The sequence below is a fragment of the Leopardus geoffroyi genome, chromosome C2, assembly GCF_018350155.1.
Source record: "Leopardus geoffroyi isolate Oge1 chromosome C2, O.geoffroyi_Oge1_pat1.0, whole genome shotgun sequence".
NCBI classification, from domain to species: domain Eukaryota; kingdom Metazoa; phylum Chordata; class Mammalia; order Carnivora; family Felidae; genus Leopardus; species Leopardus geoffroyi.
In genome coordinates this window covers 142,743,208-142,761,203 of record NC_059333.1, presented here as the reverse complement: position 1 = coordinate 142,761,203, position 17,996 = coordinate 142,743,208, and the positions used below count along the sequence as shown (strand labels likewise).

General features: G+C 39.7%; 1 long non-coding RNA gene across 2 annotated transcripts in view; it reads right to left on the bottom strand.

Annotated features, from left to right (window-relative positions):
* The window catches only part of LOC123575709, a 261,519-nt gene that overhangs the window by 14,633 nt on the left and 228,890 nt on the right, over window positions 1-17,996 (bottom strand). For both annotated transcript variants that reach the window (XR_006700948.1, XR_006700947.1), the window contains one exon: window positions 15,556-15,754. This is a non-coding gene — a long non-coding RNA (uncharacterized LOC123575709). The remainder of the gene's footprint in view (window positions 1-15,555; window positions 15,755-17,996) is intronic.

Sequence of the window (17,996 nt, the reverse complement as noted above, 5' to 3'; positions counted from 1 at the left end):
GCTACAAGAGAGTCATAGGCCAGCCTAGATTCAAGGGGAGGAGAAACAGACACCACCTCTTGATGGCTGATTGGCCAGGTCACATTGTAGGAGAGCTAGTAAGATAGGAGATGATGTCGTGACCATCTTTGGAAAATACCCTCTGCCGCAAAAACAAAGAATTGAAGTCAGGCAGACCTGAGTTCAAATCCTATCTCTTTCCCTTAATTGTGCAACTCTTGGAGAGTCACATAATCTCACAGTTTACATCTTGTCCTATAGAATGGGATTTAGAAAATGCTACCTCTCATGGTCAGATGATTAAATTAAATGAGAAGATATACGCAAAGCAGCCTGACTGTAATAAATGCTCAATTGTGTATGTTTTTTTTCCTCCCTGCCCTAGAGCCTATAACACTGCACAAGACAACCCCAAATAATCCTTCTAGGACAGAGGTCTTCATTGCTTTCTTACATCCAGTGACTTCTACCAGCTGACTCATTTCTACATCTACTTCTTTCTCTCTTTTGATTTCCCCTTCCTTTCTATACATTTGTTCAGAACCTCATCACCCAGGATGCTGACAAATGGATTGTTCGCTACAAATCAGCCCACACAAACACATCCATTTCCTCAGGAAATTGTGAGGAATCGTGAGCCGATGGAAAAAGTAATATTCAAAAACTTATATATAGAATAAGGAATCTGTTTATCCCTTGACAGGGAGCAAAATTTCAGACAAGCCCCTGTCTAACTCATCACAAATTCTAAACGTATAGGTGCATATTCCAAAGTATACATTATGGTGCTAGTTCTCCAGTATGTGGTCAAAGGACAAATTCCAGTTTTAATACTGAATGTAATTATTGAATCATAGTATAAGATTCTGTGCAGAATTTCAAATCCAGCCCTTCAAAAGCACTGACAGTAAACTTGTTAAGGTAGGTTTATGAATCTTTTCCAAAGGAGCACCATGCTCATTTCTTTCTATTGTATATTGACAAAGTACTTTGATTCTTCTTTCCTTCCAATCTTCCTTCTTTCTCTCACTTTTCTTGCTTGTGACAAGATGCCTCATTGTCAGCGATGTATTTATATTCACTCATTCTCTGGAGCACATAAAATTGTGATGAAACACAAAATCTGGGCCAGCCCAACATGGGGCAACCCTAGACTCATTTTTCTTTTATTTGAATAATACAGCAAGGAGCGCTGATGGAAGTCAGTCTCCTGTAGCTTGGCTCTCTAAATGTTCTGCGACATGGTGGGAAACCTGAGTGAAATGATGCAGATCAATACAACTGTCCTAGGAAAGTGTTGTGATGTTTTCTTGCTGTCACCCATGAAACAAGCTTAAAATCACTGATGATTCTTTTTGCTGGAGACATGAAGCCACATTTGGTTACTTTGAAGAAACCAGAGAAAACTCACTAGGACAGTGGCCGAGATATCTTGAGCCTTATTCTTCATAAAACAGTATGAGCTCTGAATACCAATCAGATCAAAAGATGACTTCGCCAGCGGGGGTCTCGAGCCCAGAAATGCTCAATGCGATCAAGAACAACACCGAACAGTGCTCTCCAGGGCACATGCCATGAACAGTCACATAAACATATATAGTCTCCACCATCTTTGTGTTTTTCTTCGAAGAAAGGCAAAGATAACCATACTCCTTTCAATGGCTTGTGTGCATTCTGTCCCATCAAAGTGTGCTGGCAGTCCTGTTGGAGCAGAAATGTTGTGGCCTCAGACCAGGAATAATTGGAAACTAATTTACCATGGAAATCTTAATGATATTTGAAATCACAGATGAGTGCTTTAGGGAGATAACAGAAGGAATATTCAGAGCAGACAGCAGAGACACCAGTGACTATCAGAGTTTTTTTCCCTTATGAGCTACAAATGGCCCCTGTCACTTTCTCCTGTGCCCAAACTTCTTCCAAAATGACTGATGTAATTTTTTTAAACTAAGTTTATTTTCATTGTACATGCATATGGAAAGGGAATTAGGTAGTGCTGAACAACAGGAATACTTCTGTTCTCTTTACCTTTTGTTCACCAGGTCTGGCCTGTAGCCATTTGTTGACGGAGAAATGGGTACAAAAGGCTGTCCTGTTACATTTCATAGACTGATAGGCTTAGAAGGGCCTCACAAGCTGGGCTGGTACAGAGAGGACCATCTTGCAGCTTAGTTGTTGTTGTTGTTTTTCCTCACCTAACAGCGTGCCACAGAGGCAGGTCTAGAACTTCTCGGGGCCATCTTGCAGAAGAGCAAAATGGAGACCAGATCCAAGTCTTCTGTTTCCCGCCCCCAGCCCACATAGATTCGTCATCATAATGACTCCACATTGAATCCATTCACTCTGAAACCCAGAACCATCTTTTTCTTCTCAGTTTGCTTAAGTTCCGTATCTCAGCATTGAAGGAAGGACAAATAACCCTGACATTTGATGTTAAATCTCAAATGTAGCCTTCTACAACACTTCTCTCCTTCTCTGCACTTTTCTTACTCCACGAAAATACAAATTAGGAACAGGGGCTGCACTTTATCATCGAGGCCCTTCTTTCTCCTTGGGTCTAGTGGAAGAGGTCCAGATGTGAGTTTCTGAGAAATGTTATGCTGTCTGTTTCTATTTTTCTGTTAAATAGATGCTAAGATGCTTGAAAAGTACTCATTAGTGATATAGAAGAGACAGTTTACTGGATACAGCAGCATTGTCAATGGTTAAGAGCCTCGGCCTTGACTCTGGCCTGCCTGAACTCAAATCTGGGTTCTCCTACTTTCGCTGACCAGCTATTTCAACTGACTTGTCTCTGTTTCCTTATTTCTAAAATCAGGATAATAATATTGCCTCGAGGGGTTATTGACAGCATTGACTGAAAATGTGTATAAAATCTTGTCCGAGTGAATAGCACATGATATGTGCTCAATAAATTTTCTTTTTATCCGAAGTGAGTACACAGTACATTTTATTGGGTGTGACAAATGCATGAGCACGGTACATAAGATTGCACAGAAAATGAGGTTCCTCAGTTACTAAATACTAAGAAAAGGTGTGTGTTGAAATTGGAAGGGCGAAGTGAGGGGTCGGGGGGTGGTGAATGCAAGAATGAGGGCTGACCTCCAGGGAGTTCAGCCAGATACATCATAGCCTGTTGTCACACGTCACCATTGGACCAGTGCCCCAAGTCTCTCCTGGAGAAGATACATGACACACAAAAGGGACACATGAAAATACTACCCCAGAAATACACCAAAGCCTTAAAATGGTCAGAACTAAATCCAGCAGGACATAATCCACCACAAGGGAAATTCTGCCCAGTCACAGACTTTCAAAGAGAAATGTTCATGCAACAAATACTTGGTTAATTCTCCCACCTAGATTCAACACATGGTCTCACAACCAGCAAGGGCTTCCTGAAAGGGACAGGAGATTTCACATTTCATCTACTCTCATCTGTGAAGTCGTTCTTCCACGTGTGGCATTAAGGGTGGGAATGGAGAAGAGGAGGCTTCTTCTTAACCTCCCTAATAGGAGAGAGGAAGGATACATTTTGCCTTAACATTAAAGATATAAAAAACGTATCAAGGACAACCAGGGAAAATTGCTATGTAATGACGTAATATTTTAAGCTACATTTAAGTTTCTTTGCTACTTTACCTAAGTCAAAAAATTAAAAGAAAATAAAAATAACCCTTACTTTAGCTGTCTTGTCTATGCAACTAATGAGTGCACGGACACCCATCATAGTTGTCTTAGCTTTTGCCCATCTACAAACAGGTGATTCATTCATATACTTTTTTTTCCTCTGGTGCCAAGAAGACATCCTCAAACTGTACTTTCCGGAATGTATGCATTCAGGGGTGCCTGGGTGGCTCAGTCGGTTAAGCATCCAACTTCGGCTCAGGTCATGATTTCATGGTTCGTGAGTTTGAACCCCTCATCCAGCTCTGTGCTGACAGCTCAGAGCCTAGAGTCTGCTAAGGATTCTGTGTCTCCCTCTGTCTCTGTCCCTCCCCTCTCATGCTCTGTCTCTCTCTCTCAAAAATAAACAAACATTTTAAACAGCTAAAAAAAATTAAAGAAAAGAATATGTGCATTCAGACGTTTCTAATATAACGCTAGCTAACAACTACAGCAGGAAAGGACAAAAGACAATTCTTTATTCGCTCTGTTCATATTTCTACTTTTAAAGCTAATTCTAAACCTACCAAACTACCCTTATTACAGTCGTTTTGAATACAAAAAATTGTATTCTCCAATGTTACACCAGTGCCCTGCAAACCAAGGTGATCGATTATTTCCAAGTGGTAATAATATTACTGGTAAAAATAGGCTTTAATTTGACAAATAATTAGCTTTGCATTCAGAAATGGATAATAAAGCACCACACTAAAAGGCAAACTGTTCTTTTTTCTTTCCCTGCTGTGGATATTAGGAATATTTCTTTAGTCGTATGAAACAATACACAGATCACTTATTTTATTACTTTCCCAAGACAGGGGGTCTCAATGATTGAAATACTCTTAAGCTAAGAATTTGCCTACCTAATTGGTGATTCAGAACTGACTCTGTTTTCCTGAATGTTAATGTTGGGAGTCCTTCTAAAGACCAACCTGCTTTTTACCTTTCAATATCCTTCCTGATCTGGCTTCTGACTACCTTTTTAGTCTCATATCTTACCTTTCTGCTTCTTGTGTTTCCTGCTTTGCCATCTTAGCCTTCTTTTGGGTTCCTGGGACAAGAAATGCTCACTTCTGCCATGAGGCCTGTGCACATACTTCCTCCCTCTTTCTGAATCAGTTGCCTTTACCACAGACCCCTCATTGGTGATGGTGAAATCTTCCCTTAGCCTCCAGACCAGTAGTCTTTGTTTAGCATTTTATTTTAGATGTGGCATCTAATGTGGTGCTCAATACGCATACGAGAAACTCAATAAATACCTGCTGAATGAATAAATGTCTTTCATTTGGGGGGAAACTCATCAATAGTCTGGCATTTTTCCAGACAGGGATCCAATCAATGCCATTCTAGCTATACCAGCCTTAGCAAACACCGAACAGATTACAAATTAATATCTATTAAGTCCTATGAGGCAATATATCACGTCCACCCAATTTCATCTCCCCTGCTAAATGTATCCTTTGTTTAATGATGCAAATTTGATGGGGACATGGGATCAGGGTTCGTCAGTAGCCTATTGCAAGCAATGCACTAATAGAATTAGCTCTTCTGTAGGTTGTTAACTTCTGTAATAATGTTACCACAAGACAGAATGTAATGCAGAAATGGGCAGAGATGAATCACTTTATATGTCCACTGATTCTCAGGTCACTCTATCGACTCTGGGGAACTCTAAATGCAATATCTGACAGAGTCCTAGGAAAAGAGAAGGTATTCTACCACCTAAAACTCTCCGACCCTGTGGTTCCTAAAGAAACTTCCACAAGTAGTAAAAATTGTCAACTCATGATCCACTATTTTTGGAAGACCTGCCTCCTCACACAAAAGCAGAATGTATGAAAAACCTTCATTAAGTTCACCCCACATACACACAAAATTTTCCCATGGTCTTAAAATAGCTGTCAAACTCCTCTGTACTCTTTTCTCCTACCACAAAATGAGACTAACATCCACTAACCTTAAAGGAATATTTCTAAAGTATGAATCAACAGAACTGAGAAATTATATATACGTGTTATTATAGAAATGTCTAAAATGATTAAGAAGGAATTTGTTTCAGCTTCACAAATCTTTGCAGCTTTCCAACATCATGGAAAAGTTAGCAGAAATAAAATACTTCATGACATTTCTCAGAAAATAAAAGAGAAGAACATAAATTTCAGAGAAATAAGAAAGTGTCACCAAGAAAAATGCAGAGCAAAGATTTAAAATAGAACTTCTGAAACTTAAAAACAAACCCTTTGTATGCCTTGGTAACAGTAATGATAATATTCAAAATGATTAATAATAGAGCCAGTACTCAAATAATGTGAGTACAAGCAAGGCATTCATGGATAATGTCACAATAATAGTAGAGTCACAACTTAATCTTGGATAGAAGGCTTTTTTTTTTTTTTTTTTTTTTTTTTTTTTAAGAGTAAAGCCTATTAGGAAAACCAATCTTGTGTCTTGTCAGGGCAATTGTGCTCTCTTTTTCTTCTCAGCTTTATTTATTGTAAACAATGGAAAAATGAAGCAGCATATTATTAGATTGTTTTCATTTTTCTTTGTTGAATTTTGTCTCCCCATGGCTAGTACAGAATTTAATTCAAACCTTCACATAGACATAATTTTTAAGGTATGCTTTTCCAAGTATATAGTTTTGGTTCCTTGGATGTCTGAACCAAATATTTGGACAACATTCTTAGGAAATTTAGTCATAGGTTTGAAATTGTGACCTACAGTCCACATCAGGCATGTAAACCATGACCTGTCTGCTCATATTTATCTAAGACGGCAGAATCGTCATCAATCACAGAGGATTATCTATTTTCTTCAAACAAGTTATGCAAGGTAGAATATACCCATTTTGCATGTGTAAAGATTCACATTGAATTTAGCATTCCCAAACCGAGGATATAGATTGTTGATCAGATTCCTACTTTACACTTCAAGTAAGTTTTCTCATCTCATCATAATCAAACTCCTCCCAAATGCGGGGAGAGGCCTTGATTTCCAGGTTAAGAGCGGTCTTCTCTTCTTGGCAAAGTATGACTCTCTCTCTTTTTTTAAATTTTATTTCAGAGAGAGAGAGAGTGCAAGTAGGGAAGACAGTGGTGGGGGTGGGGGGAGGGAAAAGAGGGAGAGAGAGGGAGAGAGAAAGAGAGACAGAGAGAGAGAGAGAGAGAGAGAGAGGGAGAGAGAATCCCAAGCAGGCTCCACACTCATCATGGAGACCGATGCAGGGCTCAATGCCACAACACTGGGATCATGACCTGAGCCAAAGTGAAGAGTTGAATACTCAACTGACTCAGCCACCCAGGTGCCCCTTGGCAAAATCTCTTTATCCTTGGTGAGAGGTTCTTAATGAGCTAACTTACATGTTTAGAGCTCTTGGGAAAAGAGGAAAAGAACATTTAAAGGTTAGAAGGCAATTCTTTGGCCTGAAATGACACAGATGGTAACTCCAATACACAAGAAGAAATGAAGAACCAGAAATGTAGGTAAATATGGAATGTTTTAAATGCATATTTTTTCACATTTCTTCCCTTAACTTCTCTAAAAGACATAAGGTTACACGAAGCAATAAATGTAACACTGTATTGTTAAACTGATAACAATAGATGTAATAAATGTAACAATAATAGCAGAAAGAAGGGGAAAGAATAGAGCCACATTGCAGTGAAGTTTCTGTATTTTACCAAAATTAAGTTAAAAAATAAAACTAAAAGTTAGTTCTTTGAAAAGTTCAATAAAATTGACAGAACCTAACTAGACTAACCAATAAAAAGTGGGTGGATAGAGGACATCAGCTACCACCTTCAGGGCAGAGAAGAAATCATAAGGTAAATTCAAAACATTTTCTATTGAATGAAAATAAAAACAGTACACCAAAATTTCTGGCACACGGCTAAAGCAGTACTTACAGAGAGATTTACAGCTTTAAAGGCATATATCAGAAAAGAAAATTCTCCAATCAGTAATCTATGCTTCACTTTTTTTTTTTAATTTTTTTCAATGTTTATTTATTTTTGAGACAGAGAGAGACAGAGAATGAGCAGGGGAGGGGCAGAGAGAGAGGGAGACACAGAATCCAAAACAGGCTCCAGGCTCTGAGCTGTCAGCCCAGAGCCTGACACGGGGCTTGAACTCACGGACCACGAGATCATGACCTGAGCCAAAGTCGGACGCCCAACCGACTGAGCCACCCAGGCGCCCCTCTATGCTTCTACTTTAAGAGCCTAGTAAAAGAAGAGCAAACTAAACCTGACGTAAACAGAAGAAACAAAATAATAAAGGTTAGAACAGAAGTCAATAAAATAGAAAACAAAACCAAGAGGAAAAAGGCAATCTTGATCTTTCAAAAGATCAACAAGATTGACAAATCTTTAATTGAACTGAGGGAAAAAAGAGTGAAAATACAAGTTACCCAATTTAGGAATGAAGGAAGAAACATCACTAGCAATGCTACAGAAACTGAAAAGATTTATGAAGAAAATTATAAACAGCTATGCCAAAAAATAAAACAAATGAGATGAAACGGACAACTTCCTAGAAAATAATGAGCAACATGTTTAAATAGATATTACACAAAAAATAAACAAGTGGCCAATGCACATATGAAGATATGTTTAGTTTCATTGGTCATTTGGGAAATACAAATTAGTTAAAATATTATTTTGTAAATTATTACAAACACAATTAAAGTCACAATGAGATAGAACACCTACTAGAATGGCTCTAATCAGAAAGACAGTCCAAAGTGTAGGCCAAGATGTGGAGAAATTGGAACCCTTATTTATTGTTAGTGGGAAGGTAAAATGATACAGCCACTTTACAAAACATTTTGGCAGTTTCTTATGAAGTTAAATATAAACTTACCATATGATCCAGCAATTTCACTTTTTGGAACCCATCCAAGAGTAATGAAAAGATATGTCCACACAAATATTTGTAAATGAATGTTTTGTTTATAGCAGTATTACTCAAAATAGCCCAAACTGGAGGGGCGCCTGGGTGGCGCAGTCCATTAAGCGTCCGACTTCAGCTCAGGTCATGATCTCACGGTCAGTGAGTTCGAGCCCCGCATCGGGCTCTGTGCTGACCGCTCAGAGCCTGGAGCCTGTTTCCGATTCTGTGTCTCCCTCTCTCTCTGCCCCTCCCCCGTTCATGCTCTGTCTCTCTCTGTCCCAAAAAAATAAATAAATAAACGTTGAAAAAAAAAATTAAAAAATAATAATAATAATAAAAAAAAATAGCCAAAACTGGAAACTATCCAAATGTTCACCAAGTGATGAGTAAATAAAAGTGGCACATCCATATAATGGAATACTGTTCAGCAATAAAAAAGGCACAAAGTACTGATACATGCTACAGCTTAGATGAATCCCTAAATATTATAATAACCAAAAGAAGCCTGATCCAAAAGAATGCATATTCTTTGATTTCATTTATATGAAATATCCAGAAAAGGTAAATTTGAAGAGAAATCATTAACATGCTTTCTTAGGTCAGGTGCAGAATAGAGGATTTTCTGAAAATAGTCAGAAGACATTGTGAAGTACTGAAAATGTTCCAGAACTAGACTGTGTTCATATCATAGCAAATTTACACACACACACACACACACACACACACACACACAACATACTGAATTGCACATTTACAATGGGGAAAATTGTATAGCATGTAAATTCTCTCTCAATAAAGCTATATTTGTTTTAATGGCTAATAAATAATATGTAAAAGAAACACAAATGGCTCTGTTTGGATGAAAATGCCTGATTTCTTTATAAAGAATTATATATCAAAAGCATAATGAGATACAGTTTTTACAACTCAGGTTACTAAGATTAAAAAGTTTATAACACACCCAACTGATAATGATATGGAGAATAGGCAGTCTTATTTATGGCTGGGAGGAATATTAATTTGGTATATCCTCTATGGAGAGCAATTTTGCTTTATCTACTCCCACTGATGCCAAGTGATGATGTACATTATATTTGGTACAAGCGAGAGACTGCAAACAATCCAAAAGTCCATCAATAGAAGACTAAGATAAATTGTAATAGAACCAATGAGTGGAATCTAATGCAGCTGTAGAAATAAACAGCTCTATTTGACCTATTAGGAAATGATCTGTACTCTTAGTGCTAAAAAGTAAAAGCAGAACGACGTGTAAACTGTATGTTACCATTGTGAGTATGAACAAATATAGTAATACATAGTAAAAACATTAAAGATATGTTCTGTGCTTGCTTGCTTTCTGGGAATAGAGGTGAGTTCCTTAAAAAATACGGAAATGACAGAGGTTTATTTTCTCTGTCTACTTTTTTATACTTTTTCAGTTTTGATCATGTGCAAAATTCAAAAACAATACCATGTAAAGTATCTTTAAAAGAGGGCTTTGAAGCAGTAATCATCAAAACAGTATGGTATTGGCACAAAAACAGATACATAGACCAATGGAATAAAACTGAGAACCCAGAATTGGACCCACAAGTGTATGGCCTATTAATCTTTGACAAAGCAGGAAAGAGTATCCAATGAAAAAAAGACAGTCTCTTTAGCAAATGGGAGAACTGGACAGCAACATGCAGAAGAATGAAATTGGACTACTTTCTTATACCATACACAAAAATAAGCTCAAGATGGATAAAAGACCTAAATGTGAGACAGGTAACCATCAAAACCCTAGAGGAGAAAACAGGCAACAACCTCTCTGACCTCAGCTGTGGCAGCTTCTTACTCGGCATGTCTCTGAAAGCAAGGGAAATGAAAGCAAAAATGAACTACTGGGACCTAATCAAGATAAAGAGCTTCGGCACTGCAAAGGAAACAATCAACAAAACTAAATGCCTTTAGTTTCAAACCAATGGAATGGGAGAAGATATTTGCAAATGACATATCAGACAAAGGGTTAGTATCCAAAATCTATAAAGAACTTCTCAAACTCAACACCCAAAAAACAGACAATCCAGTGAAGAAATGGGCAGAAGACATGAACAGACACTTTTCCAAAGAAGACATCCAGATGGCCAACAGACACATGAAAAGGTGCTCAACATCACTCATCATCAGGGAAATAGAAATCAAAACCACACTGAGATACTACCTCATACTGGTCAGAGTGGGTAAAATTAACAACTCGGGAAACAACAGATGTTGGCAAGGATGTGGAGAAATGGGAAACCTCTTGCACTGCTGTTGGGAATGCAAACTAATGCAGCCAGTCTGGAAAACCGTGTGGAGGTTCCTCAAAAAAATTAAAAATAGAACTATCCTAGGACCCAGCAATAGCACTACTAGGAATTTATCCAAAGGATACAGGAGTGCTGATTCATAGGGGCACATGTACCCCAATGTTTCTAGCAATACTGTCAACAATAGCCAAATTATGGAAAGATCCCAAATGTCCATCAACTGATGAATGGATAAAGAAAATGTGGTTTATATATACAATGGAATACTACTAGGCAATGAGAAAGAATGAAATGCTGCCATTTGCAACAATGTGGATGGAACTGGAAGGTATTATGCTAAGTGAAAGTCAGTCAGAGAAAGACAGATATCATGTTTTCACTCATATGTGGAATTTGAGAAACTTAATAGAAGACCACAGGGGAAGGGAAGGGGAAAAAGTAGTTTCAAACAGAGAGAGAGGAAAACCATAAGAGACTTTTAAATACAGAGAACAAACTGAGGGTTGATGGGCAGAGGAGGAGGAGAAAATGGGTGATGGGCATTGAGGAGGGCACTTGTTGGGATGACGCTGGGTGTTGTATGTAAGCAATGAAATCATGGGAATCTACTCCCGAAGCAAAGAACACACTGTATACACTGTATGTTAGCTAACTTGACAATAAATTATATTAAAAAAAGGGGGGGGCTTTGAATAAGTGTAAGAGGGATATGGAGAGAGAGTACAGGGCTCATATTAAATGAAATGATCTTTCCATCTGATTATAAATATGAAACATTGAGACATTCATTAATACAATGGTTACAAATTCTTATTTGTCCCTAAAGCAATAACTACAAATTTGACTTTAAAATACTTATATTTGGGAGAAATTTCTATTTAATTGGAGGAATGTTAGTTAATTTGAAGTTGATTTTTTGCATAGTATAAACTGCTTTTAAAAAATTAAGCATGGCATTTTAAAGTAAATTTCCTTTTAAATTAAGGATTTATTCCTATAATTTTTAATGATTTTTTAAAAAATCAGCCACTCAGAGTATTATTTGAAAATGCTGGAAGTTTAGACAACAATTATACTAAAGACTAAAAATGAGTCTTTGACACAAGCTTTGAGAGCAGAAATAAACGATTAATGGTAATTCAGCATACTTGAAGCAAGGATTTCCCCCTGGATAATCTCATATAGACATATGTTCCTTTTTGAACTTTATTACACAAATATTTCAAGGTCTCAAGCTTTTTTTGGTTGTCCTTTCTTTCTTGCCCAAAATGTTTTACTTTGCTATCCATGCTGCCCCTTCAATCAACTTTATCTCCTTGTAACTTGAACCTTTCTGATTAGCTTAACAAAACCTCCAACATGGCAATACTAACAAGCTGAAGAATGGCAGAGAAAATAAAATGCCAAAACTCACACAGAGTAGATGGGAAGAAAAGCTGGTATCACCATCTCTCAAAAGGGCCTTTTCTACCGCAGAAGGTCCCCACTGTCTCCTAAAGATCGAAGACTAACCATTGACTCTGAGCCTCAAATGTTTTTCTCTTGTAAATACAGCCGAATTCACTTAGAATTTTCTCCCATGCCATTTAGCAAACATTAGTCAAGGGTCTGTATGTCAGAGATAGTCTACTTAGCATTAAAGATGGGAAAACAAATAAGATCCAGTCCCAAAGTGCCAGGAGCTGAGAGTCCAATAGGGAAGTCAAACATGTACACACATGATTATAATAAACTGCTATTTAGGCAGTAACAGAAATGTGCACACAGTAGAGGGCATGCAAATAAGGTGATTAATTCTGGATGCAGAGGGAAGGTGCATGCATAGGGCCGATGATGTGCGAATAGGTTTTAAAAGATGAGTAGAAATAGGTTAGGTGCTCAGTGCAGAAAAGCACTCGCTGGCGGCAAGCAGGAAGCTGTGAAGCAGTATGATGTGTCAAGGGAAATGCCAAATAGTGATGCACTGACGAAAAATAAACATGCAGGGTGGTTACAACGGCAGCCATGGGAATGGGGGCCTAACCCCTCCTAAGTCCACTGTCCTAGCTTCTCTTCACTTACCTATGAAGCTGTGTGTTTCAGAGCCAGGAGAACTTTACAGAACTTAGGGAAATCCAGATGTTATATTTATATTTATAGGTAGCTTATAGGCTATAAATTAATATACCAACATCCCTTGCAGTATCGCCTGCCATGGCAAAGGGTGAAAACAACCTAGATGTTCATAATTTGGTGTCTGATTAAATAAATCATGACAGCTTCATAAAATCCAGTAGCATGAGGTTATTTTTTTAATTTTTTTAATGTTTCTTTATTTTTGAGACAGGGAGAGAGACAGAGCGTGATTGGGGGAGGGGCAGAGAGCGAGGGAAATATAGAATCTGAAGCAGGCTCCAGGCTCTGAGCTGTCAGCACAGAGCCCGACGCAGGGCCTGAACTCACAGACCGTGAGATCATGACCTGAGCCGAAGTGGGATACCCAACCACCTGAGCCAGCTAGGCACCCCATGCATGAAGTTATTTTTTAAAATAAGACTGTGTTACATGTATTCAAATGAATCTCACTCCAGTATATAATACTCAGTGGAAAAACAAAAAACAAGGGGCTGATCAGGCATCAAGCAAGGCACTTACTGTCTTTAAGTGGTTTCTGAAAATACATACACATTACTAGACTGTGATCTATTAAAAAAACAGCCCAGGAATTGATTCTCTCCCCCTATTCCCTTTCTTTCATCTGTGGAAATGAACAAGATACTAAGCAGGACAGTGGGAGGAGAAGAGATAATGCAATCAAGAATTCATACTCAATTACAGATTGTCCCACAGAATTAAATATGGTCAACAAAAATACTCCATGTAACACTTCGGTCAGAGTTTGTACCAGCACACTGTTCTTTTGATCAACAAATAAAACCTTACTTTTACTTCTTCTGGGTATACACACAGTTGTGGTGGTGTTGGAGCCACGGGCAGGGGTCAAGGGGAATGTCAGGCTGGAAGACTATGTCTCCTGGAACATGGAGGCTCGGCCCTCCAAATATAAGAGTCTGACATCAGGGAATCAAGTGGTTCCATTTAACAAAAGCCTGATGCTAAAGGAGGGCAAAATGAATAGTGTGGGCGTTTTCATAGATGCTGTAAGATTCTGCCGTACTGTGGATGTAGACCGTGTGACAATTATTCCTGTCTTGGCTAGTGTCGTTTTGAATTTTGTGCTAGCAAAACATCCTAAAATTTGGTGTCTGTCATGTACCAAAAAGCTTGAGTCCACTGGGTAAAATCATCATCCTAGCTTTCAACACTAACGCTTTTAGACATTTGACCTATTCTAAATTAATCCTGAATCTAACTGTACATATCCATGGAAATAAGCTGAATTTAAGGAGGAAAAAAAATGTCTTACGGGCACAAGGGCAGGACCTGACCACATAATACCCAGAAGTAATTTGCAAGTGCACCAAGTTAATGTCCAGAGCTCTGTAGTCTGCTGTGAAGGAACCAAGAAAAGAAATATACTGTGCCCATCTCACTATATGCCATTTCATAAAACACAGCTGTAAATGCTATAAAGAGTTATGGGCCAAAACGGCATGGTCAGTTCCACCTATGCACTTCGAAGTTGGAGAGCTGGGCTCTGTAGATGTGTCGAGGAGAGGCAGTAACCGAGGACCCGGCCTCTGCCTTGGCCTGACGAGGCTCTTCCCAGGCCCGTTGGGATGCCAGCTGCATCTGCCTGCTCTTCAGCAGCAAGGTGAAGTTCCTCATTCTATAGACATCCTAGGTGCTAATGACCTCACTCTTTCTGATTACTGACTTTCATTTCCAAGTTTCAGGGGACACATGGAATTTTTCCTGCTTTAACTCCTTTAAATAACAGTTCCTGCCTGAGGCGCCTGGGTGGCTCAGTCAGTTGAGCATCCAACTTCGGCTCAGGTCATGATCTCGCAGTTCGTGAGTTCGAAGGTCATGATCTTGGGTTCGCGAGTTCAAGCCCCACGTCGGGCTCTGTGCTGACAGCTGGAACCTGGAGCTGCTTCAGATTCTGTGTCTCCCTCTCTCTCTGCCCCTCCCCTGCATGCACTCTGTCTTCCAAAAGTAAATAAACATCAAAAAAGAAAAAACAGTTCCTGCCCTAGTGGACTCCAGCATCCAGAAGGAGCCTAACACCACTCATTTGTCTGTTTGTACCTCCCTCCTTCTAACAGATTCCTCATTCTCATTATATAGTCCTCAGTTCACCCTCTGAACCAATTTCTGTTCAAGTCCTTAGCTGCAAGATTCAACCGGCCGCCTCGCAGAAGTCCAGTTCTTATCTCTTCTGAGGTTAGGTGTGATCTAAACGAGGAAATGTCAGGGCCTTTGTCTGGGTGACTTTAAGGTCATACACACTTGAGTCTTCCTGTGTAGATGATCTTTTTTTTTTAATTTTTTTTTTTTTACATTTATTTATTTTGGAGAGACAGAGAGAGAGCACAAGTGGCGGAGGGGCAGAAAGAGAAGGAGACACAGAATCCGAAGCAGGCTCCAGGACCTGAGCTGTCAGTGCAGAGCCCGACGCAGGGCTCAAACCCACAAACTGCGAGATCATGACGTGAGCGGAAGTCAGACACTCAACCGACCGAGCCACCCAGGCGCCCCTAGATGATCTTTTTATATTTGTTCAACACTGTAGGCCATACAAGGACATGAAATACCATCATACCTTGAGCTTCTCCTTTGCTGTTTAAGCTTTAAACTTGTGATCATCCTCATATCTCAGCCCAAACGGTTTATGAAGACAAACTTCAAACACAAAAGGGGACTTTAGATGACTCCTTCTGATGAAGTTCCCTGGAAAGCAGTCTCTGAGACAAAGACTAGCCTGTGGGGTGTTTATTACAGAATGCTTTTGGAATCAGCACCTGTGGAAGGGGAAGGAAGGAACAAGATTGGACAATGGGAGAGGCTGGGCTGTGATGCAGTCCCAGCAAAGGGCTCAGTCAATTCAACCTGGTGGGAACTCAGGAACTGGAAGAGCCCTGAGAGTTGTTCTGACTTGGGGCAAGTGGACAGAGCCTTCACACTCCTGCCCCTGTTAGTCACTGAAGAGGACAGACGGCTGAGGGACTGGGGGAAGAAGTCCTTGATTACCAAAGGGAAGGCTGGGCAGCAGTATGGCGTCTAAAATGGGACCATTTGGGACCCTTCCCTTTTCCTCATCTATTTCATCTGTTTCCTACCTCTGTTGCTTTGTCTCTTCTGGTTACAGACTTTCACACGTGCCTCTGCACCCTTCATGTCTGGCAAGTCTCTGCCAACCCCTCGCCCACATACATCCTGCCTATGGCTTCTTGGACCTTGGCACCCTGGCACAGTGGCTTTGCTCACAATCTCAGCTTTGCCATCCTGGGATTCTTTTCCTTTCTTGGGACCTCAGAATACCCCCCTGTTAAAAGGGAAATTAGGTTGTGGGTTTTGTGGATCATCTAATTCAGATTGTGCAAGGTAAAATACCTCCTCCACTGAGAAAACAATTCTTTCAGTCATTGAAAATAGGTTACTTCTATCACTAAAATCGGGGGTTAGACAGAGTAAGGAAGGCAGGAAAAGATCCCTTATAGATTTTTAAGGTTCTTGGTACATAGCTCACACCAAGAGACTTACAATTTGGGGGTTCTGAATATCAAATATTCCAAGAGTGAAGCATAATTTTGGGACAATCCTGAAAATCTGAAAGATAAATTAGAGAGGATGATTAACCAAGGAGAGAGAATTTACTCTAAGCCCAGGCAAAGAAAACCTCCAGAAATGTATCTTTTCTTTTGAAAGGTCACCTGCTACTCTCTGTTACTATTTATCCTCAAATTTACTAAGATAGGTTCAATGTTTCAGCAAATATAATCATCTAGGAAAATGATATGGCCAACAGCTAGTGATGCGGCACCCCATGCACTAGTTAGAAAGGGGTATAAACTTGGCTCTGTTGGATTCAACACGGCATCAGTCTAGAAGTCAGAGATGAACTACTATTATTAAGACTTAATTGTAAATCCAGGAGACAAAGCTACTCATATTAAAATGCAATAAACTGGAGGCATTTTGTGTAATAGCAAACACTTTACAGGCAGCAGTAGCATTGAACTATCAGGGCAAGTCCAAGAACTCATGATCATGGTGATAATCTTAAATCATCCAAAAAAAAAAAAAAATCATGATTTTTATTCATGCTGTTTAACAGAGAAAAAACAACCAGAATGTTTTGTTTTCAATCCCTATTTGGATGGGTTAAAAGAAAAGAAAATTTAAAACAAGACACAGAGACAACTCTTCAAGGACAACTGGAAAACTGAATTTTGGGTACAGGCTAGGTGAAATATCCTGGGGTGTGAGCCAAAATGTGCGCCAGTTACTAGATGGACACAGGTCTACTGCTCCCAAAGGAGATTCACTCTGAAGCCAGAAAGCCTATGGCATCCAGTCCTGCTGCAGGTAAAATGAAAGAGAGCTCACATGTGACTGCCTGGTCCTTGAGCTCTATTCAGAAACGCCCTCTTGCAGTAACACAGGAGTGTCCAGATAGCCCCCAAGTTGACCAGGCACTGACAAAGAAGACGAGAACCACGGACGGTCGTGCACTTACTGGACAGGAATCAGTAGCCACACCTAGATCATGAAGCAGGCTTCTCAAACTACCTGAAATTTTGGGGGGAAATGGTGTGACCAGGGATGAGAAGGATCCCCCCATTTACAAACCCCATTCTTCATTCTCAAATTTACTCTCCGCTCAGATGCTTTTCCAAGGTCTCCTGGGCCATTGTGCTACCTCAGGGAAGCTCCCCTTCCCACCTCCAGCAAGGAGAACGGCCCTGGGAAATTAGGGTTACTGTGATTCTGCAAAGGTACTATTTGTATTGCTTTAATCTGCACTGATTTTCCAGCACTAACAAATGCCTCTCCAGAGTACACATCTACACTGGCAACGACAGGCTCCCAAGCCAAAAAAGGTATTGTTCCTCTTATTCACAGGACGACTTTCTATTACCCTTTTGAATCGACACTCTGATTGCAATCCCCACTGCCACAATCACAGTTCAGGCCGCTACCGGCTTTTGTTGGAATCAATGCTCAGCCTCCATCCCTGGTGAAAATTCTTTATGGGTTTCC